Source organism: Daphnia pulex, chromosome 3 (genome assembly GCF_021134715.1).
Source record: "Daphnia pulex isolate KAP4 chromosome 3, ASM2113471v1".
Classification (NCBI taxonomy): Eukaryota; Metazoa; Arthropoda; class Branchiopoda; order Diplostraca; family Daphniidae; genus Daphnia; species Daphnia pulex.
In genome coordinates this window covers 5,606,735-5,630,084 of record NC_060019.1, presented here as the reverse complement: position 1 = coordinate 5,630,084, position 23,350 = coordinate 5,606,735, and the positions used below count along the sequence as shown (strand labels likewise).

Sequence of the window (23,350 nt, the reverse complement as noted above, 5' to 3'; positions counted from 1 at the left end):
GCAATATTAAGAGCATGACTTTCCCGTTGGTGGTCTTGCGTTAGCGTTAAGTTCAGTGATTCTTGCATCATATTTATTCCACAATAAAGAGGGGATACTAGGTGGTCTCTATGCCGTTCCTTTTCGAATTTAATCGCCCCAGAGAGAAGAATGATTGTCTTCTTCTCACCCCGTGAAACATCCGGTCGATTGTTTTTTGTAATCCTAAATTGTAATGATGGTCCAGTCGCCCAATTTTATTCCAACTCCTTTTTAAATTCATAGTTGCATTTGCATTTGCACCCGTGTTTCTGTCAAAGCTTGTTCTGACCTCGCTTTCCTGTCTGTTATTCATCGTTCCTGTCACCCTGCTCTGGTCAGGTTTCGAGACTTACAGGGAATCTTTCATCTGAAAGGTACTGAAATTAAGGATGCGTGAGATGCGTAAGAAAAGAATCTAAAACGTAGGCTTATTGCTGACAATCCTAGCTTAAGGGGTCATTTAGAGTCAGTGAGAATTCTTCACCAACGCCCAAACAGTAACTCATTCCTTTTCCGAATTGCTTTATCTTCCAAGCCCTTCTGTGAGCAACTGATTTAAAGTGGTATTTGAGTCCTCCTGGGTTGCGTCACTCATGCGGTTGACAGGGTGCCCCAAGAAAAGAACAGCGGCATTTCTCAAAGTGCCAAAACTATGGACATATCCATCATTTTTGCAAATCCGTTACCCCAGTCTGTGGTAAATGCTCGCAGAACCATGCTACTTCTTCCTGTACAGCAGTTTCTAAAGATTTCATATGTGCAAACTGTTTGCAAAATCACAAAGTTGGCTTCAATGTTTGTCCTGCTCTGGTTAAAGCTGTGGCTTAATATCTTGCGTACATTTTCTTAGTGTAACTATGTAAATCTATCCTCACAACAACAGCAAAACATCTGCTTCACTCAAGTGTTTCCAGATAAATCTTAGGCACTCTCGATATACCGCTCTTAATCTCGCACAACTGATAATAGATATAGATATTGACGTGGTCTTGATTCAAGAGCCAGCTGAGCTCATTACATCCTCGCTTTGAGCACGAGTGATGTAATGATGTTTATTCAAGTTCGAGGTGAGAATTACTAGAGATTCGATGAAGTCATCTTTGTCTTATGTTAAATATACGAGCTTACCCCGTCGGTTTACGTCCATTTTTTGTTATTGTTTTCATCAGGTTCTTCCTTCGTCAACTAATCTAGAAACGTTTTGAGATTATTCGTACCAGGGCATGCTGCCCAACAATCCATAATACATTCCTTTGGCGGAAATTCATATTCAACTATATTTATCATAATTTTCATTCATAAGGCAGTCCTTGGCTGTGGACGGTTGTGTTATGTTGTGGACGATTTCGGTATCTTAAATTTAACTGAATTTTCAATTTTTTAAATAATATTTTGTTAAAGGGTGTACAAATAAAAAAGAGAGTTTAAACTGTAATTTAGGGAATTCTGCTATCGCTCATTAAAGTAAATAAATTTGATTTCTACTTCTATTTTTGGAATGAAAGTAATTTTATGTCTAAAAAAGTTATTGTGTTCTGTAGGAACTGAATTTCTTTTGTCGTATTTATTTTATTTTATTTTCAAGTATTCATGCCTATTATTTTGTTGCTGAATGAAGATTAAATCAGTTTTAAATCAGTCGTCGGTTTAACATTTCGTCATTATTCATATCGTGACGGGCTATTTTAAAAACTGTAACAACGAATTTTTTAAATTACTATTTTGCCTACTGATCCGAATATAGAATTAAAACTAAGTAAATCTGTTTGCTTGAAGAGAGGTTTCGGAAGAAAAGATAAGATCAAGACAAAACCACGATATTATAGGAAGGGTACACTCTCGGCTATCCCCAAGACCGGCGGGTATTCAGTGAAGGGTCCCAAGATTTCCCACCAGGTTCGCTAGTGTAGGAGGAGGCCCCTCGCCTCTCAGGCATATAGTAAAAATTTTGGTTTTTTGTTCGTTATCTGTAATCAATCAATGTGTCCAGAAATTGATTGAGTTTAAGCTTTATGTGATTCCCTATGCTTAAATACCTAATTCTTCTAGATTAGGCAATGGTTGATATGTTTATTTTGGGATTGAAATTCACAATTTTTTGAGATTTGCGCCAAAAAAATCAATCAAATGTATTTTTTATTACTTATTTTTGTTTATTCTATTTTGATGAATTTTCAAATTTATTTTTAATACTTTAAAATTCATATTTCATATTTTAAAATATATATCGAATCATATAACGAATCTTTTGATTTTGGGTTATCTGATAAGATAACACTTTTTTCGCTACTGCGAAGATAGATAAGATAAGATATTGCAAAAATTAAAAAAATATAAAGATAAGATAAATATCAGATAAGATAAAGATAAGTTTTCGCGATATCTTTATCTGATAAATTGCTAAAGATAAGTAAAAAATAAGATAAGATACTTAAGTTTTGAATTTATTCAAGGAAATTGCGGGATTGTTACTTAATGTTACTAATTAATGTTAGAATTTACGGCCGTAGTTAATCACTTCAGTTTACGGTTTCGCAAATACTTAAACTCTCTAGACTAATTTTGGTGACTACTGCCAAAGCGTTACAATGCACCGAGCAAATATTTATTTTTTATCTTATCTGATATCTTTATAAAAAATTGCAAAAGATAAGATAAAGATAAGATAAATGTGTATTTTTTTGAATCGCAGATAAGATATACCAATTTATCTTATCTTTTCGTATCTTATCTTATCTTTTCAAAAAGATACGAAACACTGCTGCTGAGGCTCTTAAATTATTGAAGTTAACAGGCCATTATTTCTCACGAGCAAAAGTTGTAAACTCTCATGCATGCTTTTGAGAGCTATCAATCAAAGAACATATTTAAATCCACAGAATGAAAAGAAATTATATGAAATTACTTAGTCAATTGTTGGGAGACTAAAACACAAAAACAAAAATCCTAACATCATTTGCTGCTTGGCTTAAAAACAGTCAGCTGCCAATGAGCTGAGTGAGCCAGATAGGCTACAGTGATGCAAACTTCATTTACTGAATTACGCAATCGACCAAGTCAGATCAAGCGAGCCGAAATGGATCAGGCCCCCGTAGGAGACGAAAAGTGCTTCGTCTGATGCGTTTCACGATTAAAACACGAACACCCCTTACCGTTTCATCTTTTTACGATTCATAGGGTGCGTTAGTAATTTTAGGTCTGTAATATCCTAAAAAAAACAGAATAATATTAAAATGTTACATTATAGATAACGACAGCAATGTAAAATAGTGTTGAAAAAAAAAACTTAGTAAACTAAAAAAAAATTAACGATCGCTGATTCAGAATAAAAAATCGCGATGTTGTAGCTAAAATAAATTTTGATTTGAGATTAGTTTATTTTCTGAAACTTAAACCAAATCCTTAAAAAATTATTGTCAAAAACAAAGATTTCAATATTCATTTCGGGTTCATTGGATTCTTCCGACAGGTACATTTATGTAATCTAACTAGATTCACAAATTGGAGAAAATACTTACTGTTATTTGGAATTAAGGGAGAAGCATTGTCTCAAGATATAAAGAGAAATATTCCGCTAATCTATATTGCTAGCGTCAGTATTTGTTGCATAATACACTAGCTTGTTTCTACACAATTAAATCATACAAATTATTTCGACTAAATATGATGTAGCAGTTAAAATAATTAACAAATTGCGACAATAGTTTGTCTCATAATGCAAAGACCAGAACCAAGCACTAGGTAATAATAGTTCCAATCGTTTCACAGGAAGAAAACTTCGTCGAGGCCAAGAGCGGAGGCAAGTTCTCCCAATCACATGATCGTATTGTCGGTGCTTACAATTTCCACCTGGATGCTTAATTTTTTGGCTGTTTTTAGCTTAGATAAGCCTTACGGGAACTTTATTTTGATATAGAATATTCCTTCGCGGTTTTTACTTCTTTTTGGGATGAAGATAAACATGAACACCCGATCTCTTTACATAAAATACATCCTTTTTCAACTGAGAAGTAAGATCATCCAGTGTAATAATGCTTCGATATCATCTCTCGTAGATGCAGACCTATAAATAGCAAGTTAATGATTTTCATAAACAATTTCTAATGAATTTTTTTGAACTTATATTTGAATAAGTTTTTACATTTTAATGATAAATTGTTACTTTAATAAATTTTTTAAATTTGATTTTCTCTTTTCTGAACTTTTTAAACTCTCTTTAGATCACATTTCTTACACAATTTTGAATAATATAGAAGCCCCTTCCCCTTCTTTCTATTTGATAAAACTCTTTCAAACTTTCGTTGACACTCAAATAGAGTGAAGATTTGTCTTCCTGGAAATAGCAAGATCAATGAACGGTCAAAATCTGAACAAAAAAGAAAAGCAGACAGACCAGTACACAAGAGTTCTAACTATTCCATAAACTAACTGTTTTACTATGTTTATATTTATTTCTATGTTTTACGTAAAAAGCGACCAATCAAAACCCGCATCAATGCAGAGTTGGTACACCTGAAAAAAGCCTCAAGTACTAAATAGAGAATAAAAGGTGCATCAATTTTTTTAGAGAAACGCACGCCAGTAACGCCTGTACTGCAGAGAGGAACTGAGGGCTTCTGTAAAAAATCATATCACAGCTTGTCAGTATATGCACAATAAAGGAAACTAAACCTCAAACAACAATGGCATCTACAAATAGTCCAGAGAACAAGGAAGAATTGCAATGTGTATTCCCAACATTCAAGGGATACATGGAGATGGAAGACGGAACTTTGAAAAGATTAGTTGGATTGATGGATTGATGTAGTCAAAGCTCATTCATACGTGAAAGCTCTATAAAAAACGCGAAGAAGGAAACAGCAGACTCGAAAGAAATAAGTAACTACCATCTACCTCCAAGAAGAGCACTACCAATCGCCAAAACATAGTTGAATGCCCATTTTGAAGAAAATACGGAAATGCACCGAAAATCAATTTCAAATTCATAGAAAAGAAATGTCTTGCGGGATTGATGGCATACCAAAACACACTGATATGGAAAAGCAGTTAATAAGCCAAGGCAAAAAATAAGCTGAAAACCACAACATATGCAATTCTAATAGGAAAGAATGAGACATCATATAGGATGTGACCTTATATGGACTAATGGGAAACACCTACCCGGGGACAAGAGGTACTGCAGCACTGGACACCCGATTTGGATGTGTAATATGTGAGGCCGGACAAGCAAATATTGGACCCACTCAAACAACGACAGTAAGAATAAAGGAAGAGATACCGATAGAATCAGAATTTTCTACATTAGACAAAAAGAGTTCTGGGAGTTAAATCATATTGGAATCACAAACAACGAACCGAAAAACGATCAGTTTGTAAATAGAAACAAAGAAACCATTGAAAGAAAGACACGGAAAATAATATCGCAAAGTCTTCAAGCAAGAGGAAGCCAAATTTGATTCATGCATCTCGATAACATCAAAAATGTTGAGTTGCCTGCTGAACTAATTGAATAAACAGCCCGCAATACGAAAATGATACCCAAGATTTTCTGAAACAGGGTTTCATTGAACCGGCAGATTTAATGTAGCAGGGTACGTTAGCCTACAACCTCCACAGACCAGGGTCTGAAAGGATGCTGAAACGACAAAAGTCAAACCAGTATTCGACAGGTCAGTAAAACCGAACTGGGGAGTCTCAACAGCTTCATTGAAGCCGGGCCAAATATAAACCCTGCAATAATGGCCACAATCATGAGGATCAGACAAGATAAGAATTCATGGACATCAGACGATTAAGTATGGAAGATCCTTTCGCAGTGCCAGGATTAGATTTTGCTGGCCCATTCATGGTAACCCCGAATTACCGTACAACCCAAAAGGTCAAAGACTACTTCTTATTGTTCACACACGCAGTTACAAGAGCAGTACAATTTGAGACGGTAATAGATCTGTCAATAAACAGCCTGATCAATGCTTTCAGGCGGTTCATAACCTTAAAATTCTGCCCAAGAACGATGTACTCAGACAATGCAGCAACATGCATTGCGGCAGGTTAAGTATATGATTCAAATGTACCAAAGCAAATGAGTCCATGATTACCTATCACACCATCAAATCATATGGCGGTTCTCACCAAGCCTTGAACCCTGGTGAGGTGGATTTTTGGAGAGAATGGTAAAAGCAATGAAGGATATGCTGTACTCCACAATAGGCAACAGATTAGTAGACGTGGATGTATTTGCTACAAAAATCACAGAAGCAAGTGGAATAATTAACAGCAGGCCGCCCACATATATCGGTAAAAATGATTATTCGACTACACCAGAACAATTGTTAAAAGGTGGATTTACTAATAAAACTTTGGATTCAATGGAACCAGACGTACCAGACGAGATAGATGAGCAAAATGCACACGTAAATGCAAGAGAGCAAGCAAGACGAAAATTTGTGGCCGAGTATTGGACGGCATTTAACACATTATTCTTAAACAAATTTTGCCTATTTCATGTAGAAATGAAATCAAACTAGGCCAAATTTTTCTTATAAAACAAGACCTAAAATAAAGAAAAGAGTGGAAAATGGCACAAGTCACGAAAGTAATGGTTGGCGAAGACGGATTAGCATGGCATGCCAAAATCGCCACGATCTCGGTCGATGGTAAGAGAATCAAAATAAGTAGATCCATCGAAAGTACAACTCCGCTAGAAATGGAACCCGGATTCATCGAAGGAGAGTTCACAGTAGAGACCGAGAGATTCAGTCATATCTGTAAATATAAGGAAAAAGGGGGAACCGTAAAAAATAATGACCCCTCAATATGTCGATGAACCTGACGAGGAAGATTACTGCGGAGGCTCGAACACAGAGAGTGAGAAGGAAGAAGATTAGAACCCGGAAAATAATCGAATAGGCTAAAGAGACAATAAGAGAGAGCAGACCAGTCAGAAAACAGAGACCGTTAAAAAACTTATTCCAATTATTCCAATTTTTATTGGCTTGAATTTTACATCGCTTCCCATCTTTTTCAGGATTAGCCAAGCTAATACCGAAATACGTTATGCAAATTCATTCTGTAGTTTGTAACCGTCCATTTACGATTTTCAACTAAAAGATTGAAAATTTCAATGGATAACTATGCTATCCGAACTTAAATATTTTTCATATAAAAATAAAAAAGTCAACTCGCTCTTTGAATAAAAAATCCGCTCCTAGTTATGATAGAATTACTGCCGAACCGTTTAATTTTTAGTCTCCCTACAGCTAAGCCCCACTTTTTGGCCATTCTATATACGCATGCTTGCGGCATTGCTCTTCCCCATTTCGTGGGAATTTTCAAAGGCGCTCATCTTATTCGAACCCAACAAAAAGGACAATTGAACTTTGAATGGCTTCAGGCCAGATAGTTTGATCTCCAGTTTTAACAAAGTTCTTGCGAATAAGTCCTAGGACGACTTTTATGGTTGGCCAACCAGAAGTATTTTTTTTCATTTTTTTTGCAAACTTTTCGGGTAGTTGATGGAAATTCAAGATTAATTTTGAATACATAACATATATACATGGTAATGTTTTTAAAATATTGTTTGGTGGATTATGGAAGAATGATATTAACCTAAGATGTAAAATGAGCATCTTGAAAGATTGTTTCCAGCACATTTTTATGATAAAAATCAGTTTTGCACTGGCAACAAGCTAGTTAGTCTTCATAAACACAGTTTTTTTTTCAATTTAATGTGGTTTTCTAAAATATGCCAAATTGATCGCCATTACATCCAAACAATGGATTACTGCATCTCTGATTTTTTTGTTCGAAAACCCCAGTTTTTTTAGTGTGTTTCATGCCGGGGTTTTATGCATCACCAGTGTACACCGTGGCAAGTTTATTTGTCAGCCCGAGGGAAGGATATTGGGGGAACAAATAGGTGAGTCCCCTTTATTCACATTCCATGGCTGCACCAAATATGAGACAATGCCACGCCGGTTTGGCAACCTCAAACCACACTATACTCAAAAGTCAAGGCATCAGTTTGGACACACTACTGTGAGAATATTTCCCACAGAAAATGAAGGGACAAAATACAATGAGAATTTTAACAATTTTGCTTTATTCGATAGTCACTGATTCATAGGGAACACAAGCACGAAGTTTTTAACACGAGAACGAGAAGAGTAAAGTAAAACGCCCACCACGCTAGGTCGGTAGCAGACTCAACTCCTTGACGCGTTGGTTGTTCTGGTAAGGGGAAAAGTCAAAATGGGTCCAGCAACTTGAAACGGTGGTGACACACCGCCGTTGCCCTTCATGTTCTTGAGATGGTTACATTGTGTCACATATGAATTAAATGATGCGATCAAAAATTTTCTTAGAAACTCGCATAGACGATAGTTGGGGGTCATCTAGAAATGTATGGAAAAGCTCAATTTGATTTGATTTGAATTTGATGGAATATTTACTAAAGTTAATTTTTGTTTATTATTAGTTATTACTAGTTGTTGGTAACTTCAGAACATCAAGACTATTTTGATTACTCCTACACTTAGCTGGTACTTGGGCTTTAGCTTAAATGGGCACCCATCTTGAGCAAGGCCAAAAGATTTTAATATGACGGATGCTATCAACATGTGGTTTTCCATTTTTTTGTGACTTAGTCTGAACCATACCTGAATAGGCGATGTTATCTACTAACACTGAAGTAAAACAAAAACAGAAAACATATGATTTTCAAGCGCTGATCGGGGTGTTTTTGCAAATCCCTAGTATTTCCTATAAACTTCCACTATTCTTCCTGTAATCTGCTTTTTTGGTCACCTGACAGCCGCCTGATATCCTCCCCAGTCCTTCATACATTCTCCACAGGAAATACCAAAAACCTCCCAGATAACCAGGTGAATTTTGCATATTACGAAAATTTGAATTCACTCCTGCAACCGCCGGCCCCGGCCGGCTATGCTGCTGTTGATAAGGCTCGCTTCTAATACCAAAACTTTTTGATTGCTTGCGGGAATCAATTGAACCAGAATTGCAAAGATGTCGAATAAAATCCTGTCTCCTTAAGTCACTTTTTATATTGGATTGCTGACGGGAATTTTCCAAGGATGACGGGCCGGACTGAATATGGTGTTGTTCAACAGACTCCCTTGTATAGCAATTTTCTTGATTCCTTTGGTGTCGGAAGTTTGCCCCAGAAGATGTGCCATTCGAACCTGACGAGCCAATCTGTTGTTGAAGAGCCTCTCTTCTTGAGTCAACATTTTGAATCGATTGTTGACGTGGGACATTCACTACAGACAGGACAGGCAATTGTTGGGAATTACCGTTTAAATGATCGTGATTTTCTCTTGATTCTTTAAGCCTATGAAAACTATCCGATGTTCCAGGAAGGTTTTGCTGTTGTTGAAAAACTTCACTTATATAAGTATCACTTTTTTCGCCGTAGGACGGAAGAGTTTGGAGCAAATCTAATTGGTTATCTGGTGTATCGTCTGTCATTTGTTCTTCATCCTCAGATGAATCTAAATGATGGTTATAAATAGCAGCTTCTGTAATTGTTCCCGTAACTTGTATGGCCCAAGGACCAACTGGCAACGTTTCTTCATCGCTCGGAAAATGACGATCACCAAATGATCGAAGTTCAGTATCTTGGCTTGTCTGTTGGCCTTGGCGGAAAATTGGACCGTTAAAATTACTACCAGTGCCTAGAAAACAATTAATCATTAGATTAAATAATAATTTTATTTATAAAATAAATATTTACCAGCATTGAGATGCATTTGCTGACCGGAATGATCTCTATTCGACTTCTTTGAAGACTTTGACGGCCTTACCCAATCGGTTTGATTGTCCCGTTTTGATGAATTTTGATTCAGTTGTAGTGGGATGTTATGCAAATGTGGAGGTTCTGACTCGCTAAAAGAAGCATCCACGTAATTGTCTAATTTTTTTGCAATACGTTTCCATGTTCCGACTCGATGTGGCGGATTTGAGAGTGTGTCTTTTGCTGTTTTATCGATTATTAGCCATTTCGACGTAAATATAAACTAAATAGGGGAAATGGACAAAACATTTTATTACAATGTCTAGGCTACAAGTTTTCGATTGAAAAAACAGCAAATTGATCAGTTCCAGTTAGAGGCATCAAATACATTTTATATTTCACTTCTTCAATAGGCCAACTACTACTTTCATTTGCGAACTGAACTTCCTGGCTCTACGGGCAAAATCCCGGGGGGTAAATTTAGATAAATGTTCCATGTATTCATTAACCCTACGAACAATACTTGGACTTATTTTATAGTCACTGTCTTCCATCAAAAGTATTATTAATTTTTTGCCTGCTCCTTCATGGACTAAGTGCATTGGGTCTACGGGGAAATTATGTACCATGTCGATTGGTTCTAGCTCTTCAATAATAGAGTAATAATTGTGGTGATCTGGATCTTCACGATGTCTAAAAGAATCGTCGTCTCTAAGCGGAGCTGTAACACCTGGGAATACTACTCGACCCTTTGGAATAACAAGCCTTCTAAGTTCACTCGGCTTAAATGCAGTAATTCCTACTGTGGTGTTTGGAACAGCTACTATAGCCTGAGTGATATTTTACTCCCGAAACAAACGCTCGTGCAGGAGAGTCACAAACGAATACTACGCCTTTGACTGTAAATAATCGATCGCAGTGGACAAATCCATTTTGAAAAAGATCACTAAGATCATTAACAAGTGATCTAAAAAATGTATTTGGACCCCCCGTCAGTTTTTCAAATCCATAATATATACCAATGATGAAAGAAACGTTTTCTAGACCGGGAATACCACGAATCATTCCGAGAATGACCCATTGCTGTTTAGATGTCCTTTTGCTCAAGATTGGTAACCCGTCGACGTTTATAAAAATTTCAATTTCTATAGTATCGTGGTTCGCCGGGAGTAAGTTATTATCAATAATGCCCTTCAACCCATTTACTAGATCAAAATGAAAATATTCCCCGGGAGTAATAAAAGTAACCTTTCTGGGGGTTTTCAAAAATGTACGGGCATCAACAGGGAGATCAGAATGGCATGGATGAGATTTAAGGATGGACAACAATTTGTTGACATGAACATGCGGAACCCGACAGTCAACACCCCATGAAGCCAGCTTTTATTTCAACGTTTGTGTCGGTTGCTGCTCTATCATCAAAAATTCATGGTCAATTTAATTGAAATCAACAAATTAGTCACTCAATTCAGAATCACTGTTGTCGACAATAAATGTATCTAAGTCCACACCATCACTTTCATTACTAACAAAATCGTCAAGTAGCTCTTCGTTCGCAACATCATGACCAACATCGTGACCATCAGCATGATCAAATGACTCGATTTCTACTACTGGAACGTTATTTGAAACATGTGCTTCCTGATCATCAGATTCAAAACTATTATTGATGTCCTGTTTATCCTAACACACAGATAAATTTAAAACATTGACGTTACGATTAGCCTCTCGTCTAATTCTTCTCACTCTAGCTTGGGATATCCCACTATTATTAGTTCTTTTCATTATAAAATTTACCTCGAACAAAACAGATGGTATCGTTTGACGAAGGCGTGGAGTGTCGAAGGCGTGGAGTAGCGATGGCGTGGGGAGTAACACTGGTTTGCACCTGTGACGCATTACACAATGAACAATAAAGTTGATCAGAAATTTTGAGCATGAAAAAATTACCTTTCAGTATGTCAAAAGTGAATCCAAACAACTAGACGGCGACGACAGAAATTCAAATAAAATTAGATGTAGATATTTCCCGATAATGTAACGATTCACGAATAAAATCTTGGCGAGAGGATGAGTAATCCAGCTGACGAAGACGAAGAGCCTAATTCTTCATATAGAGCCTAATTTCTTGTAATGGTGTATCAACTTGAGATCCATATACACTTCACCATTCCCTAAACCCAAATTATAAATTTTCGGAAATGTCCATTGTAATTTCATTATTACCTTTTTGGAAATAGTTTGAATGTTATAACTCATACAACGAAATAATTGACAAAATTTTATTTCAAGTAAAAACACGATTAAATATTTTTAGAAAAAAAATTGTCTAAAATTATATCTGGCAACTCTTATTTTTTATTAGTTGTCATCTGCCATTGATCGTGATTGTGATTCGCCAAAGATTTGTACTTTTTGTAGCGTTTCTAGAAAATGGATTTTCATTACGATTACGAAACTGAAATTTTTGAAATGCAACATCCAAATATGTATTCCTATTCACAAACGACCCATCTGTATAAACATGCACGGCAATAAGGTAGATATGGAAAAAATTCTTGTGACGTTTAGGATTTCAAGTTAACAACCGGAAACATTTACATTTTTGTTCTTTTGATATCGGAAAACAGATACCTGATTTCATCTTTATTTCTTATGCAGGATTGCCTTGACTCTTTCCAAGACAATTGTCAAGGTACTGAATGCGAGCACAACAATGATGCTTTTTTAAACGGGCTTCTTGGTCGACTATTTATTACATTAATCCAAAATAATCGAAATATCTTTTCAGGTGAGGTGGTGGTCGCCTCAGCCATTAATGAATTAATGCCTAAACTTTTGCAACGGTCATTAACGGGAAGCATTGCATATCAGCCTACTTGTACGTCTTTAATTTCAAAATTGTGTTTGTATCAACCAGGAAGTAAAACTATACAGGTTCAAAGGTAATTGATATCGGAAGCTTTGTGAATTTTGTGATTACACTTATACCTTACACTTACGCTTATTCCTGAAGGACCGGAACAAACAATGTGTTATGACCTATTAGAAAAGTTACTGCAAAAATGGTTTAGAAAAACCAGCTGGAAACCGGATAAAAATCTTCAACCCTGACAAAGAAAATTAGTTGTAACTTCAATCGAGTAACATGATTCCTCTTATTTACATTTTATGATACCCAGTAATAAATATATACTTGAAACAGCTTGAAAAACAAATTAAACTGCTTACTGGTCATGCATTTGTGTTCACAAGTCGACCAAGATGCAAGAAAAATGCATTCCATCTAATTTGATAGGTGATGACATGTCTACTGTGCAGCAATACTATTTTCAGAAGAAACGAATTGTGCTGCAGCAACACCAAGTAAAATTTACTGTTATATACAAGTAATCAAATCCATTTAATATACTAATATTGTATGGATATATAATAATATTGTTTTTTCATACAAAGTTTCGAACAATGTCATCAGCACAGCGTCGCTCATCATTGTCAGAGCCGTAGCACTTCTTATCTTAGGCTTGATCGCCATCATGGTCTTTTTATGACGCCGGCACAAAAGCACTACTTCAATGCGCAAGAAATCAAGAAGATTGCCAAATGGTAAAACCTTCCTCATACCTTATCATGCTGGTGAAAGAGTAAAATTTGTTTATTTTTAATCAACAGACAAGATTTCTTTCTTTTGTCATTTGTTGTTTCTATTTGTTCGTTTGTTGGATTCTATTAATATTTTTACGGTTCCCATTGAAAGATGACGAGTCCCGTTGCATGACGATTCTCCGGCTACCAATTATTTTAGATTATGTTTACATTTGTGCACAATAAAATATGTGCTTTCGTATGTTCAATAAAAAGTAAACAAGCTCGAGGAACACAATTTCAATTTATTATTTCCTATGGACCTCCTGAATACACCAATAAACGCACAACACGAATACACATGAATACACATGAATACACACACGGCAAAACCAAACCAAATTGCAGTTACTTTCCTGTTGTGATCCTCAGTACATCCTGCTGTCGCCTGAGTGTTTCTTGGGAGACTATGAGCTTTTTGGGAGGGTCCAAGGAGGGAGCTGTGCCGTGTGGGCGGCGTAGTCTGGATTAGCGTAGCTGAACGGGAGGCCATCGATTGTGGCAATTCCATGGCTGAGCGTTACGCAAAGGTACTACGAGATAATTTGCCGCACTGCTCCAACATGAAAAAAATTGTGATTGAATTATGAAAAACCGGGCCACTTTTTTACTAACTGAAAATGAGATGTCCGGACGGGAGACGAGAGCAAAATAAAGGAGGATGCTGACCGTTTTTCGCTACGAAAATGAATAAAAAATGTTTCCATCCACAAACTGGTCGAGGAGGTTCCTGGGACTGCCGGGACTGATTACGGGAAACGCCACAATGTGAAACTTTTCCAGGATCGGTTTGTTGTAGTCTAGTTGGGACCGATTTATTCGTCGCTGTGCTCTGTCTCGGTCGATGGTGATTCCGACGAATCGTTCATTGGGTAAGACCTAATTTGGAAATTCTCTCTAAGAGTCGCCTTGAAATTGTCGATTGCCTTTTTCTTGTTGCTGACGACGATTCCGTCGTCAACCCAATGATCAGAAACATTTTCTTTGATTCCTTGGTGTTGAAAAAGAGGCGGGGGGTGTACCTCTCTCTGCGTGAAGTCTTGTTGTTTGATGAAGTACGTGAAAGTCTGTCCCCAGACCCTCGAGGCCTGTTTGAGGCCATCAATAAATTTGTGTAGACGGAAAATCTTCTGGTTGAGTTGGATTTATCTCCTCCGTGAGGTGTCCGTTGATGAAAGCCGTCCCTATGTTGAATTTTTCGGCCGTTTGCGGCGGTATCCGCCACCACTGTTTTCACTTCTCTCCACTGTTTTCGGTGGTTTCTAGATGTTCACTTTGAACCCTTTTCCTCTCAAGAGCTTCGTACTACTAGCTCGCTTACTTGAGTTGATCGTCCACCGTTTTCGTGATGGTTCCCTCCTGGACTCTGCCAGGCGGTGGGGAACAATCTATTTTTTCAGGGCGACCTTGGGCTTCGTCTGGCGCTTGGGCAAGTCGGCGATGTTCTTCGAACGTGGCGTCCCTGATATTGACTTCTGTGGCAGCGTCCTGAACCTCTGAATAATATCTCTTTCTCTGACCATTCTGTTTCAGATAATTTGAAAACCGAAATATCTGTTTTTGATTTCGGTTTTAACCTTAACACTAAACGAATTGACCGCTTCTTTTGGGATATCGTGGTTTCAGTGAAAGGATAGGAAGAGAGGGTTTTATTCATGAAAATTGGGGGAAGGGCCTACAAGATTCCTGTAAAAAAATAAGAGAAGGCAGAGATAGAGGTGATACGAAATTGTGACGTATAAGAGGGTATAGGGAAAGATCATTCAGATGAAGCACTTTCTTACTCGACATCGAAATTATAACCTAAATTGAAGCCCACAGAATTCAAATAAATCTTCGAACTGAAAATGTATTTATAGATTTTTCCAAATTTATCATTGAATCCAGTCAAAAGAATGAAAAAGAGACACACACCTACAAGGTGACATAATATAAAACTAAACTATATAAAACTATAACTATCCCTACAATTGATAGTATTGTATGAAACAGAAAAAAAGGAGTGAAAAACGCCCACCTGTCGGTGGTCTATTTGCATATTTTCGATTTTCTGTTTGGGTTTCTTTTGGCTGCTAAAATAGAGGAGCAGGTTAAAATACTGGTATTTTCAGTTTTTTTTACCGATTCAAGACGCTGCTCTCGGATTCCCAGATTCTGTTTGCTTTTTGCGTTTCGCTGCTAACCGACAAAAATGCACCGTGTGCTCTTCTCCTCTAGTTTCCTCCTTTCAGCTTTCGGGATGTAGACATATGCAATAGAGCCGAAGACTCGTAGATTGGACACATCCGGCCCCTTTTTCTACAAGCCTTTGTATCGTGTGGTTAGGGAAGCTTTGCTGAGGACGCGGCTAAATGTGTTGACCGTGAATGATGCTACTTCCGCCCACAGATATTATAAGAGTCGGCTCTCCCTGATCAGTTTAACTGTTTCGTTTGTTACTGGATCTGGAAAAGGCTCATGTGGTTGTATTTGATCGTAGAGGCAGCTGCGGTTCCCTTCAGTTACTGTACAGATCCCTCTCTCCGACACACCGTCCTTTTGGGTTGTGTGAGGGGCAATTGTTTCGTTGCAGATGGCCTTCCGGATCATCCAGGTTGAGAAAACTTTACTTGACCATTCTCCATCATCATCGGTCCACAAGGTGCGCACCAGGTTGTCCGTGTCTATGCTGATAAGGTGTATCAGTTCCATAAAATTTCCTGTGAATTCTGATTAGCCTTAAGGATATGTATAAATCTCCATCCAATCCGGTCGCTGATGAAGACGACTAGTTTATGGAACCGTTGGTATGGTCTATTTCCATCGGGCCGCAAAGGATGGAATGTATTAGCTCGTCGGAATACGTTGCTCGAGTCCTTCTGACTGGGAAGGGGATCTTTGGTGCTTACCGTACGCGCACCCTAGACAGGGTTCCGTTGGTATAGTGATTTTTGCCAAGTTCAGTTCTTCGACCGCGTTGTTTTGTGGCCATTTCAATGGTGGTTTTGTGGTTGACGTAAGCCAGCCTTTGATACCACATCGAAAGACTGGGTGAGATCGATGAAGGGAAAGCCACGCTGATCTTGGCTTCTTGTTAGTTCCGAGGGGCAATATCTAGTAGGTGTAATGTTCATTCCACCCGTTTTTCAATCATTGTGGGGACACCTTGTTCGTAAGTGAAGTGGACCTGATCGAGTAACAACATAATTCGTCTCCAACAAAGGTCGGTGGCTGCTACGATGGAGAAAAGGTTATTGCCCAATCCTGGCACATAGAGCACTTTTTGAATAGTAGAAGATTTCTTTTCGCCACTTATGCGATCGTACTGATGCTGGCATCTCCATATCCAACAACTGGTTAGCTAAAGGATCCATTCCCTTTAACTGATCAGGAGCCTACAGGTAAGTGACGAATTTTGTCAGTCACCCTTTGGTCGGACATGTGTTGGGTTGCACCGGAGTCAGCGAACCAGTCTCTGGTGCTTCTGGTATGAAAGCGGGGAGTGGTGGACATAAGGCTGACATCTTGGTTCCCGATTGACGTGTTAGTGTTGACTGACTATTGTCCCTCTTCATCCTTTCATCATTCGTGGCTACTGTCTCGGTTCTGCCGTCTCCGAGGATGTTTGGTGAGGTATCCGGAACCGTCACTTTCTTACCCTTTGACTATTCCGATTAGATCATACTGCTAAGCAGAATCCATAATCCAAGATTCCAGAGTGAAAAATATTTCCATGGTACTTGTGAGACAGTTCTTTTAGAGTTCATCTTCTTTTGTTAGGTAGGTGCCGCGTAGCTGGGCCCATTACCATTTAGAAATCGACAGATAAGAGCTCATTCACCGTGTGATACGTGACCACATCTTCCATGGAATATATGACAACACGATATTGTACAGATAACTCCATTTAAATACAGTGGAATCCATTGACATGTACGGGGAGGGGGGGGGGGGGTCCCCGGGAAAAAAATGTGTCGTTGCCTTGAGTGTACGTGGCGCGAAATGTATTTTTATACCGTTCTTGGGTTGGGTAAGAAAATGGGGATAAAAACTAGGTTTTCGTTAAAAAAATCTGCTCTGCTCCCGTTTGATCTCAATTGTCAAGAAATAACGCCAAAAAATTGTGGTTTCTCAAGCATGTGTTCTCTCTTATAAAAAACAAATTGTGGGTAATTGAAACAATCTCAACAGTTACATCAACAAGTAGCAACAATAGAATGCTAACGAAATGGTAGTTCCCCCTTGCCAGTCTGTGAAGAGAAAATTCTCTCTCGTAATGAGAATATCCGTTGTACATACTGCTTACAAGAACAGACACAGTAATTAAAGGTAAAAATTCTAACTTTTAATTCAAAATAGCTGATCAAAATTGGAAACGAAAAAATTATATTGAATGTGAAAACAACATTTAATTTATATATAATTTTATATATATATATATATAATTATTATATATTTAATTTATTCTGATTTGATTATCCGCTGCAATAGTCGTTAAGGGTCACTTTAATAAGGAAGAAACTAATCTAACTTATATTTAAAATTTCTGGTGTTATTTTATCTTGTGTTCGGTAATGGATGTGATTGGAAAAAGGTTAGCGAAGTTGTACTACAAATTTTCCCTGTAGAATTACCACTAATACATGTAATACAAACATAAAGTTATATGAAGTACACCATGTGGAACATGTCTACATGTACCAGCATGAAGTTCTCTATATGCTGCGTGTATTGTAACATGAACTTATATGAACTACACTATATGTTACGTATATTACTGTATGTAATAGTATGAATTACACGGAATGTTTCATTATTACTACATGTAATTCATGATTTACATGATATTTTACATTTGTAAACTACATGTAATTACATGAAGTTATCTACATATATATAATATTACATATTAATATATCATTTTATATGTAAATTAACATGTTAATGCATAGCTTTACATGTAAAAATATATATAACTACATTAGCTTTTTAAACTGGGAAATCCTTTTGTTTTTCTTATTTGAATTGTGTGTTGTTTATTAATTGCGTGTATATTGTGGCATGTGTGTACATAGATTCGGAAATCCTACCAATCCATCTGAGCTGTACATTCCGGACCATGAACGTTATTAGAAATGAGGACATCCTAAAACCACGTTGCTATTATTTCTTATTATTATTTCTATTATATTTTTTTCTTTTGCTGTGGAAAAAAAAACAATAATCGACAGGAGAAAGATTGTCGATTGGTTTCGCGAAGACGATGACTGTGCTCGCGTAGCACAATCAATTTTTACCGTAACTGGTTTTACATTTGTAACATCTCAGATAGTCTGTTCTCCCCCTCTCCAGTCCACTCCTTCGCTTTTCCCATTGTTTCCTATGTATCAAAAGTCCCTTTTGTATCGATGTAAAAGCCTTCGATACATAGGAAAAAGGGGAAAGGCAAAGAAGTCAACCGAAAAGGGGGCAAAAAACACTTATATGGCAATCGGCAACGCCCCAAAAAATGCCCGAAAAATGAGTCGAAATGGGAGTATCACGAAAATCGTGAAAACTCGGACATCTCGACGAATTATTAAAAATACTTTTGGAATATTGAAGAGGGATGAAAGGACTACATTTTTTTATAATTAGTTTTTTCTACGAGCCGAATATAGGGCTAAAAGCAATGTAGTTGGTGGGGGAGACTTCGGATTTTCGTAATATTTCACGAATTTCAATCCCGATTATCACAGAAATGAAAAAATATAGAAATCTGGATCTGGTTGATTCCGTTGGAATCGCCTTGCGATTCTGCACAGAATAGTCCTAGTCTGGATTTTTAGAGTCACCTTCCGGATTACGATCCGATAAATAAATCCGGAAAAAGGAGGTATTTTGGTCCGGTTTAGTGGGAAATCGCTTGTTATTAAAAAGTCTACTGTAAACAGGCGCAATTTCAAATTTCAAGTATCCAATATACAACTAACTGCTGGACTGTTTAAACCGGTAAAAAATTTCGCAAAAAGCGTCACACAAAACACAAATTTGAATTCGGTATCAAATTCAAAAAGATAGGCAGGGTTTTGAATATAATTTGTGTCATTGTTTTACGTTTTTTACTAATATTTTGTTTTTAATGGGGTTATCCATCCCCTTGTTCCTTCTGTGTTTTTCTTATTTGCCTTTTGTTTAACAAAATTACTTACCTCTCTTCAATGACTCAACTAGACCACCCATCCTCTATCGAGAAGGGGTTCCCATTCACCAAACAAAGTTCCTTTTCTCTCAAAAATGATTTCCGATTGTAACCACCAGAGATCACCCAACACCTGAGACGAATGGAGTAATTCTGTCTATTCCGGAATTGTTGACGGTTTTCATTTGGAAAACTGCGAGACTACGTTCAAAATTGACTTTGATATATTCCTTTGAGAAAAAAAGGGAAACAATACCACTTTATAATAATCCATCACCCTTGCTTTAACTAAAGAGGGGTGATGTGTTTCATATTGAAGAATGATGACGAACGTAAGCAAGCCTTTTTGACCGCAAAGACGTTACTAGAAAAAAAACTAGAAGTGTGTGACTAAAACAGAACTAGAAACTAGGCCTATTTCCGTTTACGTGCATATGCTATAGTAGCCAGAAAGCTGAGGTTGCGGAGGAAATGGCTCCAAACACTTGGTTCTACTCATCGCTTCCTAGTTTCGCCACACAAATCTTATCACTATGTGGTCCTTAGGGTTTACGCTAGTACTATAGTACATTCCTTTGACTGCAGGCATCGATGACTGCGGATATGGTGCATTTGACTTATCCGGTTGCAAAAGAAAATCGTTTAACCAAAAGTATTTTTAATTATCTTGAGCAGTCTAATCATGTTATCATGTTGATTTGAATTGATGAGTCATCAATCTAAATCAACATGTCGTCGTCGTCGTCGTTTTCGTCATGAATGATGACGAAAAAATGTGGGAGGAGCCACACTCTTCCCTCTGGCTTCCTCAGTTCATCGTATTTCACTCCAGCAGCGTAGACGTTTTTAGATAGGTCTCTACGATGTTTTGATATTGTTCTTACAAGGGAGCATTTTTTTAACATAAAACGGCGCTCAATGGCAAGAAAGAAAAATATGCGTTCATGCCATGTATTATTTGGGATGGCGTGCAGTGGAAATTTGAAAGGCAGGTCTACTTGCCAGCCACAAGCAATATGGATAGTGAAGGATTCAAACATTTTCAAGATTAAAGCGTCATTTTCTGAAATTATCCTTTTGTTCTGAAATTTCCACTTTGTTTTGAAATTTCCACTTTGTTATTTTTACGTGGCCCGTGGATAATATCTGTCGGTATTTTCCCTATTGCTGTCCATCCAAACGGCGTCCGAATCACTAATGCGGCGCATTGTCTCCAAGGTGAAGGGGATATTGATTCCAATAAAAATTTTACCTTCTCTGAGTCGTTGGGTGGTACCTCTAGGTCAAGAATATGGTAGCAATCAAAGGTTTTTAGCGTTTGGCAGCAGTATGTAGCAGTTAATGTTGAGATTTAGCACGGCGAGAATTACGATTGCGAGCAGCACAGGGCATATTCTGCTTTTAATTGGCACGCGCACAAGTAAGATATTAAAAAGGTTTTTACCTGCTTTTGTAGGAAATTCCCAGTCTTCTCTGTGTAGTAATGAGTGGTGGGCAATGTTGCCCTACTAAAAGTGGTTCCTGGGCATTCATTTTTACACTTCCGTAATCCCCTCGCCCTAGGCATTTGAAACAATAGTTCTTCTCAGTGCACAGGGCATTTGGATTTTCGATGCAGGCAGCATTTTGATTGGGAAGCATTAAAATTTTGCAGCCTTCCAATTGATGTGCGTTTCCTTACATGCTGCGCATGCTGTCCAATTATTTACTCCATTTGACTGCGCTGGTCCTGCTGCTTTGGACGATAGGTTCGAGATGGTTGGTCCATATACAATTTTTGTGCGTGGTTTATGCAACGGTTGGATCTGTTGTGCTACTGGATTGTTTGTATCTTAGTTTCTCCGCTCTGACCTTCGCATCAATAGATTTATCCAAATCCACGAAAGAGGCAATCCGATACTGCAGGTTGTATGCGTAGTGTCCCCACTCACGTTGTAGATCAGCTGTTGTTGAAAACGTGAATACGTTAACTCATCTACACTCTCCTCCCCATGAATACTTGCTGCAGCGTCCCACACTCTCACTGCTAGTTCAAACAAGAATTTAAAGTCACTAGCTTGTAGTGCCAGTACTTTCATCAAACTACGAACGTGTGCTTGTCTAGCAGTGCAGACGTGGGTTATTCTTTTTTTGAAGATCATCCGTCAAGATATATATCTTCAGTTTGTACGAGTCTGGCATGTAAGTCTCGTCAACGGTGGCATCTATAAAATGCGCCAGTTGCGGCCGTCAACGGAAGTGGTGATGTAATGGGAACCAGGTTGACTGAAAGGCTTTGTTTTAAAGAGGGTGATTCCACTTGAGCGAGTGCATGATAATTGCCACTTACTTACGTTCCATGAATTACTGGCTGCATGAGTCTTTTTTGGCGTTAAAAGTTAAGTTTCTTAGTTTGTTGCTACTTAAACCTCTACATATTTACGCTCTTTAATCGTTTCAATCCATGCTGCTGTGGAAATAACGTCATTTTATGTGTCTTCCTAAAGAACATTAAGGAAATTTCGTGTTCTTGTTTGATTGCTTCCAGTTCCATTTACAGGAATGGAAGTTTCTAATTAGTTTAGCAACTTAAGTGAGTAGTCTGGTTTGCTTTCCGGTGGTGGTGGTTTATGGTGGTGGTTTTCATCTTCATCTAAATGCGCCTTCAACGAAATCCTTTTAATAAGGGAGACGGAATAAAAATATTTAAAAACGAAAACATGACTCACTTCAAAAACGGATTCAAAACGAATTACTAAGGAGAGAAATTCCAATATTGTTTTTCCCTTAGTAAACTGTTAGGTGATTTGGAATATGTTATCATTCCCTTGCTTCATTAACAATAGTTTGTGATATGAGTAATTTTTTTGTTTTTAAATCTCATCGAAAATGCTGTTTTGAATTATAATCTTCCATGAACGGATTCGCGTCCGCTATAGCCCATTATCGGATTTCTGACCAATCCTAAAAACTGAAAGCAGGATAAAAAGAAATGAAAATAAGGCGTTCGAATGCCAAATCGGATTTAGATCGACTATCCCCACCAGAGAATCAGATTTTTTCCAATAGCTAGATTTGAGCATAGTAAAATTTCAGCTGTAGTTTGTGTTTAGGAAAAGAATATACCTTCAAAGGAATCTTGTACTGGCAGACAACGTATTGAAGAAATGAAAAGGAAAAATAACAGCAAAGTTAGTGGTTTAACTGGTAGTAGTAGAAAACCTGAAAGAAAAAATAAATGGGTAAATAATATGGGTAACTTTTATTGCCATAATATGGAGTCAACCACAACTTCTCTCATTTATCAACTTCTTACAGATGTTCCTGTGTTTGGTATAGACTACGGATAAATTTGTTTTTTACATACAAAAATGGCTTTCACATTTTAAAATGCATTCATGTTTAACTTCATCAGTAGAGTTATGTAAAACAGCTAGAATGAGAATTTATTGAAAACTTAAATGCAGACTTTAAAGCTTCCTCAATAAATCAGTTTTTAAGAAAACTTGGCAAAAGAGGCAAACTTTCCAGAGAAAAAAATGGGAAAACATTAGAACCGGCATTTTTGAAAGGTAGGTATCAAAGATTGGGGGTCAGTTGCCATTCGAAGCATCACATGCTAATGATACCAACCCTCTCCTGGGATTATTTTTTTACTCATTTTCGCGAGAAGTAATGTTGCATCGACCTGGAATTGATTTGATGATCAACATCTCCAAATAACAGTTTTCTTATGTACTTCTGCGGACCACTTCTGCAATATCACAAGCACACTATGTCACGAATCCCTCTGT

The 23,350-nt window shown here is 37.5% G+C and overlaps 1 long non-coding RNA gene across 1 annotated transcript; it reads left to right on the top strand.

Moving 5' to 3' along the window:
* Positions 1-12,161: 12,161 nt before the first annotated feature.
* LOC124190229 lies at positions 12,162-12,946 on the top strand. Its single transcript, XR_006872917.1, has 4 exons — positions 12,162-12,311; positions 12,403-12,467; positions 12,564-12,717; positions 12,789-12,946. It is a non-coding gene; the product is annotated as an uncharacterized LOC124190229 (long non-coding RNA).
* Positions 12,947-23,350: the final 10,404 nt, after the last annotated feature.